Source organism: Pholcus phalangioides, unplaced genomic scaffold (assembly GCF_987345545.1).
Source record: "Pholcus phalangioides strain wild (caught in Gottingen) unplaced genomic scaffold, Ppha-v1.0 ptg000039l_1, whole genome shotgun sequence".
Lineage (NCBI taxonomy): Eukaryota > Metazoa > Arthropoda > Arachnida > Araneae > Pholcidae > Pholcus > Pholcus phalangioides.
In genome coordinates this window covers 26278357-26292262 of record NW_028301625.1, presented here as the reverse complement: position 1 = coordinate 26292262, position 13906 = coordinate 26278357, and the positions used below count along the sequence as shown (strand labels likewise).

Sequence of the window (13906 nt, the reverse complement as noted above, 5' to 3'; positions counted from 1 at the left end):
TTGATATGTTGTGGACCAAGTAAAAACATCTGTTTTAAAAGTAAAAACTTACTTTTATTTTGCACATGAATGAATGGACGCCAGGGGCTCTGCCACCGGACTTATCCCGTTGCCGAGATCTCTTCCAGCCCAGCTTCGTGGCAGAGTCTGGAACAAAGTGAGTGTACCTAACAGTCTGAGTGTGTAGCTAGTGTTGTGCTTGATATTTCAGTGCTGCCATCTATACTTCAAATTGTGAGCGAAGTGTAACGATTGAATATTTGTTACGTTGTAGGCCTGTTGCTCTCTGTGGCGATTTTATTTTGCACAGTGTATTCTGTACCAGGCTAATCATTTCTTATACTTGTATTAGAATTATGAGATGGTGAAACGAATTGAAAAGATCTTTGTCAAGGAATCTGATTACCTCTTTCTTGTCACTATTCTTTAACCACTTTATTATCAAGGACGTAATATTGCGTCCAAACACAGGTGGTTAAATTCAAAAAAATTCTCTCTGTTTTCTTTCCTCTCTGCTCATCATCGTTGTAACCCTATGAAACAAAGTTGTTCTCTCTTTTTGCCTCGATTTAATTCCATACTCCTATTAGTGATTTTTTTCCATATATGATGTATCCTTCTACTATATACATATAAGAGTGGAAGAAAACAGGTAGGGTGAGGGTGAAAAGAGAAATCTACTTCGTACCTACTCTCTTATCTACTTATATATTATACTGTTTTCCTTTCATTTGTTTTTTTTCCTTCCTTCTCCTTCTTATCCTTTTTCTAACGTGCGATTAGGTTAGAACAAAGTTACTATATTTATTACCGATTCTCAAAAAGAAATCATCCGAATCACTTGCTAATAGTTTGTAAGCGAAGGGGTTAAAATGGTACTGGAGTTGAACTTTAATAATATTGTTTGATATAAAGGTGTCCCAAAATGAGGAAAAAAATGGTAAATTTTGGACTACCTATGTTAATTTTTTAAGAAAAAATAATTTTTGTCACAAATTTTAAGCAAAATTCATGTAATGTTCGGAACACGATTGCAAAAAATTCTATGAATGGAATGTTTTATTTTCACAAAGCATTCAGCATGTAATGTTATGGGACAGGTTATGAACCAAAAGTTAAAGGATTGTGTGGTATGCTCATAAGTTATACTCAAATCTGTTAATACACATGTGAATTTTTTCAAATTTCACTCTACATATCCATTACAAAGCACTAATCAGAAAAATATATGTGATAGACCTTAGGCTTTGATTCATAACCTCGGCAATATATATCAAAATATCATATTAAAATTTCGTACTGATACATAATAATAAATAGATTTTTAGAAATCGTGTTTCAAAGTAAAATGTCAAAAATAGAATTTTTCGTTAAACGCGTTTATATACAGGGTGATTATAAAAAAACTATCCCGACATATGGGCCCCTAACTATCATACCATTCACAGAAACTGAATGAAATTTTGGCATAAGGTATTTTGATGTATGCGCTCAAGAATGATATGGAAAACAACAGTGTCACTCTAACAGTTACGGTTACAGTGAGAAAATTTCGAAAGTATCAAATGGCAACGCCAAGTTTTTTGTATTGGAATGTGATCTCCTTTGTAAAAACCCCTAAATAGCGTTTGAACGGCAACTGTAGCATGAAAATCACCGGCGGTAGATAGGCTAAAAGTGAGGACAACCAATAAGGACAGAGAAGCAGCATAAAATAAAGCATTTTATTGTGTTCCACAAATTTTCCACATGACCTTGTGGAGGACTAATCAGGCTGGGATCTCAGCCGAAGAAACGGTGTGACGAATGAAACGAACATTAATGCTCTGGTGCACGGCAAAGTCCTTTTTACTTTTTCCTTGCCTAGCTCCGGGGATTTTCGTGCTACAGGTGCCATTCCAACGCTATTTAGTGTTTTTCAGTATGGAGATCGCATTCCAATACAAAAAACTTGGTGTTGCCATTTGATATTTTCGAAATTTTCTCACTGTAACCGTAACTGTTAGAGTGACACTGTTGTTTTCCATAGCATTCTTGAGCGCATACCTCAAAATACCTTATGCCAAAATTTCATTCAGTTTCTGTGAATGGTATGATAGTTAGGGGCCCATATGTCGGGATAGTTTTTTTATAATCACCCCGTATATAAAGTTTATATTCACGTATTACTTGTATGTAAAAACGCAACACTAAAGTGAACGTAACTTCGGTTCTGAGCGTCATATAAACAAAACAAGGCCTTTTTAAGAATCACAATATTCACAATATATAGCGCTTTTATAAAAAAAAAAAACCTGATATTTTCTTCCCAAATGACGTTTTCAACATAGTCGGATACCTTGATCGAATGGTTTGTTTGGCGGTAAAAGCTTCTCATTGTACGAATAACTTTCAGGAACGAATAAAACTCGCACGCACGCACCCACACACACACACACAACTTGAGATACAACTGTATATAAAAGATGTGACTGATCTGACTCGATACATTTCGTTTTCATTAATATAAATAGATACCATTTCCACCTAGGTGATACGCCATCGTCAAGTTCGGGTTTTCATCAGAGCAACGTATGCGTGTTACTGGTCAGGGACAGGAAACAAATACTAACATCTCACATATATATCGGTTTTCTCCGATTCTTCCCGGCAAAATACAAAAGAAAAACTGCTCAAATTTTCCCGATAGATGACGAGGAACAGCAATCAGTAGACTCACGCCAAGCTTTATGAGTTCCGGGCAATGGTAATTTGCTCTGATGAGGGTTATCTCCCAAAGCATTCGGTCTGATTGTGAGAACAAACGGGCTCGCAACAAGAAAGAAACCTATTCGTGCAAAAGAGAATTCTTTTGTTGCGTGAATAGCGCAGTAAGGTAGAACTCACTCTCGTGTTGTCTTACAGTGAAGACAAATGCTCTTTTATTGTTGGTTTTCAAGACAATACGCTACCCCAATGGCTATTTTTCTCTCAGTTGAACGACGATTAAAGTTAAACGAGCATTTCTTATCCGATAATATCATATAAATTAGTATCTTCACGTACTTTTCGAATCTTAAAATTTTTGCTTCCGTGCCGCGATCACGCTTTTTCAAAAATTATAAGTACTGTATTTTCATGGTGTATTTCGAGGTGGATTTGTGGTTTCGACGGCTGTGGGCTACATGAATTTTGCCGGCCTTCTCCCATCCTGCTCAAATTTGTTTGACCATTCTTTTCTCAAATTTGCCACCCTGGGCAATAGCCAGCTTTCCCACCCTGTGAACGCGCATCCCTGTTTCGATGCGTAGATACGGTGTTCTGTTTGACGCATCAATCTTTTGACCGTAGCTCACTGGCTTGGTCCTTTATTCTGTAGGTCACTCAAATGTTTGCACACTCTGTAAGTCCCTTTTTTTTGTTACTTACATACTTGCAAACTTTCTAGGTCTCTCTTTTAATCACACACTGACCTGTTTCCTTGCTCTCTGGGTCACTCAAATGCTTCTAAATTCTCTAGGTCACTATTAAGCTCTCAAATGCTTCTAAATTCTCTAGATCACTATTGTGCTCACTAATGCTTCTAAATTCTCTAGGTCGCTATTGTGCTCACTCAAATGCTTCTACACAGTTTTGGTTTCTCACATGCTGGCAAACGCTGTTGGTCACTCCCGTGCTTACAAACTGTTGCTCACTCACATGCTTGGACACGGTTTTGGTCTCTCATGCTGGCAAACTCTGTTGGTCACCCATTGGGTTAACTACCGACCTAGTCTCTCGCTCTCTATCTAGGTAAAGGCGGATTTATGGTTTTATATGAATTTCACCGCCCTTCTCCCATTTCACTAACTTTCCTGACCACTTATTTCACAAATTTGCTACCCCCTTCAAATTTTCCGCCCAGGGTTGTAACCCACTCAGCCTCCCTGTAAATATGCCTCCGGATGTATTATATTCCTAGAACATAAAAAAAGTTGCAAACGCAATACTATAAGGTGTTATACGGAACGTTGCACAATCGGATTCACTCCGACAGAGATTTAGACATCTTTTTTCCCAGCCACAAATATACATACGCATTTTCTCTGCCTTTTGAATAGTGAATCATATGTACATATATTCTCTTTCCTAGGAATACGTTGGCTTCAGCCAGAAGCAAAAAATAGATAATCAGCATCTCTGCTGAATTGATCATCATTTGCGAAATCAATTCTACGTGAAAGGAGATGTTGGTAAGTCCCACAGAAGCGTAAAAACGTGACGAAAATACCACAGGATGCTGATCTCGTTTTTATGAAGGCATTCACTTTGTTTTACTGCTACAGAGTGTTTCGCTCTTAAAATATCTGGTGGCTTTCCCAGCGAGAAATAGGATTTTGTAGACGTTGGTAGTAAGCTACTTGATGCATTAAGAGGGAACCGAAATCATTAGAAGTCCCCAAGGGTTTCTTAGAGATGAGACCAAGTTCCTCTTGCGTGTACACAAGATAAAAATATATTAAATATATGAATACTTTATGTATATTCAAGTTCACTGGGTGAATTGCAAGAAGAAATGTTGCGCAATTTATCTCACATAAGCGTGTTTCATAAATAAAAATAATATTGTACTAGATCAGTGTGAGTTTCAGTGACTGTTATACAGGGTGGGCAAAAAGTCCGTAGAGACTTTAAAAATTCATAAATACCGGAAAAATAACCAAAATAACACACGGTTTGCAGGGTTAGCATCACTAGGTCACGGGAATTTTTTTAAAACAGGAAAGTAACTCAAAAAACAGCCCATAGGTGGCGCTGACGGACACAAGTCAAAGAAAAGATACGCAAATAACGAACAGAATGCCTCCAAATCGTTTATTACAGCAGCATGTGTTCCACATGACTACCACCACTGGGGATAACACATTACAGGCGAGTCACAAATACAGCAACGGCAGAGTGCAGCAGGTACACATACACGGTTTACAACTGTGAACTGCTGCTGGATTAGGAGCGCAAGTTATTATAACCGTCTCATTTGCAGTTTGAGTTTTTTTTCCCTGTCTTAAAAAAATTCCTTTGATCTAGCGATGCTAACCCTGCAAACCGTTTTTTGTTTCGGTTATTTTTTCGGTTTTTATTCATTTTTAAAGTTTCTACGGAGTTTTTGCCCACCCTGTACGTGTACTCTCCGGGTTAGAAGAATCCCTCTATAACCATATTTTTTACAAATCTTGTTTGGAATTGCCTATAGTCTAATGTTAAACTCCTCTCGATCCTTTACTACGATGAATCCCACAATAACGATATTTTTAGATTTTTAAAACCAATATAATATTTTTAATATTTTGCTGAAAACCGTTTTGAATTTAGTTTTAACTTCGTCACTTGTTTTCGTTCTTCTGAAGGTGACTAATAACATCAATATTTTGCACTAAAGGATCACCGAAAGCTATAGGTAGTTATTTGTATTGCCCCGTTCTGTGTAAGGCACAAAAATCCAATACTGTAAACTTCTTTACAGGGGGCCTTCTTTACAAAATTTCATTTTGGATATTATTCTAAAAATTATTCAAGATACATAGAATATTTTGACACAGTCTAATATTCAAATCTTGACTCTTGCTGTTAGTATCAACAATTTTGTCAACAAAATCATTGGAGGAGCATCATCGAAAAATAAGTGAAGCCTCGATATAACGATATTCTGTGGACCAAGAAAAATATAGAAGAGTTGATCAACTTTGCTCAAGAATATTGAGAAGACACCAACAAATAAGGCAAATACACAAAAAATAATAAAAGTCCTAATGCATTTCAACACCAATGGGTGCCGTCTTCAGAGGAAAAATTAAACCACTAGTCTCGCTGACCGAGTTTCCCACTTGGGTTGAATACCAAATCTTCACGCTCGGTTGCTCAGCGGAAGAAGTACGTCTGTTCACTTTAAACGTCGTGGTCAGAATGAAGCTGTGAGCCTGCGTGGGATACTAATGCAGCGTCCTGATTGGACATTTGCGGAATAGTGCTATCCGATTGGTCCATTCGAATTTTCTTGTAATTCCGCTCGAAATGAATTTAAGCCATGGTGTTGCGATCGAGGGTGTAGATTTATTATCGTTCACTAGTATATTTTTGAAGGCCTGAATATATGTGCCTTCGTAGAAATCTAGATCAACTGTGGACTTGACTTTGTGAAAAACTCTCGCTTCTTGAAATTCGAATTTATGGCCTTCTTGCCAACAGTGAGCGGCGATGGTCGATTTTTCACATTCCTGATTCTTAACACAGCGAGCGTGTTCATTTAATCTTGCTTTTATTGGTCTCCTTGTCTGTCCTATATAACCATTATTCGTTGGTGTCTTCTCAAAACAAGAAAAATATCTATTGAAGAGGGATTATATCGTTATATCTAGAGGAAGCAGTTTAACATTATAGTATAGACATTTCCAAAAAAGACTTGGAAGAAGTATCGTTATAGTGGGATTTATCATTACATCGAGTACCGTTGTAGCGAGGTATCATTGTAATATATAATGATTTTTCAAGGGGAATTACTATGATAATGTGAAGCTCTTTTACATGCACACAAGTGGACAAGTCTCAAATAATGAACGAGGCTTGTTTTCGAATCTTCTCATCAGAAGTAATTAGTTCGTGTTTTTCCAAACCATATATCTTGTATCTAATACTAAATCAGCCAATGATTGACAAACGGTATTTTTTGACAAGTAGATTTGACGTTTTTGTTCAACACCAATGGTGTGACATTACCAAGTGACGTCTTTGGCGTTATTTTTTTCTTTTCGTTAGGGAGTTTCTAATTATCTTTTAGGGACTGCTAATGAGTTGTTAATGGACACGACTATGTTTCCAATTAATGACAGAATCACCGAGTGCGCCGTCAATTTATTATCTTTACCGAATTTGAGAAAAATCGATTTTGCATTTAGTTCCCGTAACGGTTTCCAATTATGCGCTAAAACTTCTCGCATAACGAGTAATTTGAGAAGAATAATAAAAAGGCATCGATAATTTTGGAGCACGAAACTACATTATTGTTCTTCCCTAACTAAGTTTTTCTTTTGCTTTCTCCTACGAGTGACATTTTTGGAGAAGCCATCAAGGAAGCTCATAAAAATATTTTCCATCAGTAAAGTAAGTGTTATCATGTATGATATTATTTTAGCGTTAAAAAAATATCACCGGTTATGAAACTTTGACAAGCTTCGGTGATATACTAAACTGCAAAATAGCATTAACCCACTGATGAGTATCCATTTGTAGGGCGCGTTTATTAGTTTAATTCGGTTGCATGCAAGTCAAAACGCTCTAGTCTAGAAATTAACAACGCCAATCAACTTCATTTGATGACCTATTATTTTGCGAATATATTGCATTTACCGGTGATTATGTATAATCCCCAGCTCGTATTAGTAAACAGTATAAATCGTCAATGATTCATCCCTATAAAAACGTATAGAATATATATATTTTACAAATACGAATGTAACTGTGGGTGCTGTTAGCATATTTTTAATTGAAGCAATACATCAACACCGCAATTTGATTAACTAAAGTGGATGTTTCAATTAGCTAAAATAGTTGATTAAAGGCTGTTTGCCTTGGTTTTAATGTTATCTATGAACAGATAAAGTCTTGCTTAGGAAAGTTGAACAGTTGTTTCCTTGAATTTTATATCTGATTTCCTCGTTTGGTGCGGTTTTATAAATCTCTGAACATGAAAAATTTCAGTAGCTCTCAAGAATTTACATCGACAAAGAATCAACTTTTTCTAGATCAAAAAAAAGTATTGCGCTTATACAGCTGCATTTTTTACTGAAATGACAGTAAAAGAAGGTGTACTTTGTAAAATGCCGAAATATTGAGATATTGTTCAAATTTCTGTCTAGGATGATGGATTCGATTGGTGATGGTGATTATGCTGAAAAATGTTGATAAATGTGAAGGAAGTTCACATTACAATGCTGATAACAAAATTTATACGTTTTTAATTTAATTTTTATGGCAAAATATGTGTAGTGCACCCACACGTGCGGGAGAAACTGATAAGTGGTTGAATTTGAGTGATATATATAATAACCCGCGATTACGTATAGTTTTACCGATTTATCGCATTTACCGTAACATGTATATAATCACCTCGTTGGGCATTTTGCCTGTTGTGGCGTTGTATTTGTATTTGTATAATATGGCACGTGTAAGGTAACAGATTATAGGGCATGGAATCCAATAATTGCTTCTAATAAAATAATACATTCATTCTCCTTAACAAAACCCCGGAACTTTCTCTAACAACTTCTAACCTTATCTCATCTGTTATCAGCACAAAATCTGTTAATCACGAAAGTGCCTAATTGTCCGAAGAAATATATTGTCATAATTTTGTATGTTTGTAACTTTTTTTTTCTTGTAACTTAAAAATAAAGCGTTTCAACATTTGCCACGAAGCTGGGCTGGAAGAGATCACGGCATCAACCGGACTTATATCCCATAAGTCCGGCGGCTGAGTTCTGGCGTTCATTCATTCATTGCAAGTTGAAACGAACACGTGAAAAATGTTTATTACACCTCACCAAAAATTCATCATTTAATATCACCTGCTGATGCAAGCTAAAAATAGAAATAAAAACCAGGAAAACAAAGTCGTCGACAGTTATTTATTGTGTTTTCGATTTTCAGTGAGACCTCACTACAACGATACTCGATACAACAATAAATCTCTGTACAACGATATTTTTACAAATCGTATTTGGAATTGCCTATAGTCTAATGTTAAACACCTCTCGCTACAGCGTTATCCTTTACTACGATAAATCCCTATACAACGATAATTTTGAAGAGTATTTCAAAACCGCTGCAATGATATCTTTTGTATTTCGCTCAAAATCAACTTTAATACATTTTTAAATTCCTCGCCAGTATTTGTTCTATCGAGGGTGTCTAATAGCATCGGTATTTTGCAGTATCTACCCTTTAAAGTGTTAATGAAGTTGCCGTGAAGCTGTTTTTTGTGTAGTACACGAAAGTATTGTGGAGCAAGCTACTTTACAGGGGGAAACAACCAACTGAATTTTATTCATCAACTCATCGGTTTACAATTTTTTTTTGCTGTGAATAAACTCATGAACGCATTTCATGGTGATACTAACAACGTCAATTCAGAAGAGATGCCAACAACAGTGTAAATTCTGACAGCGTCTGATGATAACGGCCCGCGCGCGATTAGGGGCGGCGCCAGGCATGTGACGACGAGGCGGCAGTGTTCATGACAAATTTTTCATGAGAGGGTTTTTACTCTTGCCCATTTTAACACACGAGAATAAGCTCAGGTAAATACAATATACTGAGTGTTGAAAGTTTGTTCAACTCTCATAATTCATCTCAACACACCTCTTTTCTTTCACTTCCAAAAAGTGCCCCGGTCTCTACAGAAGCTGGTTTCTGACATTAGGTTCCTTCTTTCTTTGTTAAGGATCTTTTCACTTTTCATCAAGAGCAATTCTATTCAATTTTTTAATCGAAAAATTGCCCTCCAATTTTTGAACGATCTTTCTCTTATGAATGACAGTCTTGCAACCTGAATAAATTTTGAACACCAGAACTCTGCCGCCTAAATAAACACTCATAAAAAAATATATGGCGAGATCTCTTCCAGTCAAGCTCCGTGGCATATTCTAAAACGTAGTCTTGTAGGGTACCTATATTTGGTATGCTTTAACATTAATCAAGTGATAAATTTTGATTCAATGTGCTTTTTTTTTCACCTTGGAAACACGCAACCAGATACGCCGACGTGAGGAAAACATTTCGCGGATGGGGCCAGGGGTCTCTGCTGCATTACTATGAATCTTTGAGGGGATGAGATGGGAGGTATTTCTCAGCTCCATTAAAAAATTTTTGGGGAGCACAAGCATCTTGAGCCCCAACGTTCCGCCACCTATGCTAAACCATGTGCAGATAAGATTAATTTCAATCGATACACACACAATACTGGGGGGGGGGGGGCATATCCTGTAAAAACGGGACATATGATGGTATAAATATAAAACCTTAAAAGTGGTACGTGTATCGAAATGGCTAAATTGTGGGATGGTATGGAAAATATTTGGCCATCCCCTCCCCTAAATAATCAACATGACTCCCCGCCACCCACAGGGTATCACGACCTGCACTTTGGGAACCATAATATCTATGGTAATAGAGGCGAAGAAAGAAAACTCTGCTCAGATGGTCGTATCTTAAGGGTAGAAAAATATTATTCGCCTGAAGCGGCAAAATTTTTAGGACCATCCCTGCTCTCGATATGACGATAACCTCTCTACAACGATATTTTTTCTTGATACGCAGAATATCGCTATATCGAGGTTTCACTGTATTTGGAAAATTCGTTTGTGAATGACGTTCGTCGGCAACGGATGTCGGCGAACGGCGAGAAACCTGTCGAATAGGCAAGAGGAAAAAGGAACTGATAAATACCTTTCTGACACGTGATAAGAGTGCGATATGATAGTTGGCTTCTAAATGCTGACAAATACTTTCTTTTAAAGCCTCAAATCGATAACGTGTCTTTGGCAAAGCTTCAATCCCACGCAATCATCTCCATAATCAGCCTATTTTCGTCTAATTCGGAGCAGCTTATGTTGCATTCGTTTGACATTTATTTCCGAAAGGGTCAGATTTTGTCGATTCAAGAAGCGTCTGTGATTATTTTGAATGATAGTTCGAATCAAATCGTAGAATTATTTTTTTTATATATTTCTTTGTACAACTTGTCGTTTTCCAATAAGGAATTCATCGTTTCAAACATTTTCGTGTGTTGTTTTATTTTATGATTTCATCGTTAATTTCATCTATTACACTTTGTACTACAGTACCCTTCATGCGAATTGTTTTAACACGTCAGAACAAAAGGACAATAGCATTTCAATTCAACAGTTTAAATTATTAGATGACTTTGAGGAATTATTATCAATTCAAAATAGAGATGTCTTTATAAAAGAGTGCTTAACGCATTTAAGGGAGAAAAAGTGCTCCGGCTGAAAAAGGGGATTTATAACGGTAACTTTTTGTAGTCAAAACACACAGAAAGGGTTGAAAACAATACCCACCGAGGATAAAAAACTTGAAACTATTTCAATATTAGTATATATATTAGGGTAAATGATAAATACATCATGAACCGACCATTTTTGTACGTTTGATAAATTTTGTTCATGTATTGCGAATTTGTTACATTTTACCGATGGTTATTTATAATCTCCAGCTCGTATTGGTAAATGTGATAAATCTTAAATGAAATTACTCAAATTCACCGAAATTGTATGTAAACTTCTGTCTAGGATGATGAATGCGATCGGCAATGTTGGTTTTGTTTCCACATGTTAATAAATGTGAAGAAAGCTAGTATTTTACGACTGATAATAACTTTTAACTTTTTATAGCGTTATATTATTATATAATTTTTTATTTATAATCTTTTTTTACAGTTATTTTCATTTAATTTAATTTTTATGGCAAAATACGTCTGGTGTACGTATCACGTACGGGCCGGACTAATAAAATTATTAAATGAAGAGCAGAAAGGCGATAAAGTTTTGTCCGTGGTTAACAAGCTTACCTGTTTCATTTGGGACAATCACCGGTAAAAGTAATAAATGCAGTGAAATTTATAAAACTTACGAAGAGGATTAGTGATTATACATAATTCGATTTATCACATTTGACATAACTTATATAACCAAAATGAAACAATCGATATTAGTAATCGATAGGTTAGCCAAAATCTCATACTCGTTAAAAATGTTCGTAATTGACTGCTAATTACGAGAGACTACATATATATAACTAATTATTTCCTTTATATAAATTTTATTTGAAGAAGTTGTGAGCCAATTCTTCCTAAAGCATAAGATGAGTACACGTGTCATGTATAACTTTATTCAGTCGACTGGTCAGTCGCAACAAGTATAAGGAAACGAATGTGGTTGGACAGTTGATAGTCAACTGAGGTTTACCGTGTGGACATAAACTGAATAAAGTAGATATAACGTATCATTTATATATTATCTGCTGTTATATACTTACTTATAAAACAGTCCACAGCTATCATACAGAAAACTGTCAGCAATCGGCTTAGTAGTCGAAGACAAATAAGAGAAAGTTTTCAATTCCTTGGATTGTTAAATTTTAGAAATATATAGCAACCATATTTGTTATGGGCATCTTTTTCTCAGCCGCCTCGTTGGGCATTTTGCCTGTTGTGGCCTTGTATTTGTTTGTGTGAAAAAACTCAAATATAATTGAAAGTGATATAATTTAATATTCTTGTCTGAGAAAAAGCAAAATCATCACGATGAAATACACTGTTTTGATAAATACAGTAAAACCTCATCAAGTCGTGACTCACGTTATCGAGAAATTATGACAGTTTAAGCGGAGTGACAACTTAAACGAAATGCCATTAGTTTCAATGTGCAATATTGTGGAAATCGTGTAATTTTAAAGTTACGTATAATTTATTAAAGTATTAATTAAAATTACAAATATTAGCAAAATTTATATATTACAATAAAAAAACGAAATTTTTACCTTTTTTAAGCTTTTGGTATTTTACTTATTATATTAAAATACAATGGTACACTTATCAGAGAATCCTGATACACACGCAAATACAAGGTAAACTCGAACACGGGAAGTTTTGATTTGAGGAGGCAAAGCAGACACTAGAAGGCACTATACACTTGGGAAAAAATGTCTGGTTTTTTTAACAAAGATATTTCATTTAAATTAATTATAGGGCTTAATTTAGTGAGCCCTAAATTAGTGAGGGCATACAAAAATTACGTTCAGCTCGAACAGTCCCTAACGTTTTAAGAACTTTTGTTTTTTAGTCGGCAAATGAACTTCTTCAATGTAACTTTCGTCACTTGAGCTATTTCGTTTTGGTACATAAGGTTTTTATGGTCGCTTTTGAAGATAAAGTGTTTTGAAGGCAAAGCTGTTATCAAGCTCTTTCTTTAAAAGGAGCCAATCATCTGTTTCTCTCTCCCAAACTTTTCCATAGTGACGAGTTAACCGAAATTAGCTACGAATAAACAAGATTTAATAACATTGTTATCTATGAAAACTAGACGGGACCGAAAAAATAACGACTTAACCAGTGACGACTTACCGAGGTTTTACTGTAGTGTCGTAACATACTAACATATGAATATCTAGTTATGAATTAAGATAACAATGAATGAAATACAAAAATAGCATGCATTACGTTTGTCATGTAATTTTTTAAATATATATTTGTAGAGAAATATAAACTTTATATAATAAATAAAATTATTTACCTTCTGATTATTGTTGATAACAAGAAGTTGGATTTCGGATGTTTTCAGTAGGTTATAAGAACAAAAGAGAAGCTGATTTATATATATTTATCTAAAAGAACTGTTTCGATCAACAAAGAAACTTCGGGAACATAATTTTATAGAAGAGAAATATTTCGACTGGAATCAGTTTGTTTTGTTCAGTTTTAAAAAGTATAATTTTCAATAGCGGGAAAAGTTATCGCTTTTCATATATATCGTTTGGATAAGTTTTGAAAAGTTTAAAGTGACCAACAACGAAGAAGAGGATGTTGATTGTTGAGCATGTCGTCGTCGTCGTCGCAATATGTACAACTAGCTTCTTGCTTCTCGACTCTGAAACATCTCTTGACTGCTTTCCGATAACGTAGGGCGGCAATGCCCTGGTGCATGCGCTGTAAACGACCATTAAGGTTTACTAGAAATTCTTGTTTGGCGAGTCATTTTCTCGCCCGAAACTCTTTTCTTGTTGGTCAAAGCCAAGAAACTATTAAAACAATAACAATTTTGTTATCGGCATACAACACGGGGGCGGTTAATAAAATATTCATTCTCATTCTCTCTTC

At 35.6% G+C, this 13906-nt stretch overlaps 1 protein-coding gene across 1 annotated transcript in view; it reads right to left on the bottom strand.

Annotated features, from left to right (window-relative positions):
* Window positions 1-13678, bottom strand: part of LOC149065770 (GTP-binding protein Di-Ras2) — a 48822-nt gene extending 35144 nt beyond the window's left edge. Inside the window, exon 1 of the mRNA XM_089253707.1 lies at window positions 13323-13678. The gene's annotated coding sequence lies outside the window, so the exon portion shown is untranslated. The remainder of the gene's footprint in view (window positions 1-13322) is intronic.
* Window positions 13679-13906: the final 228 nt, after the last annotated feature.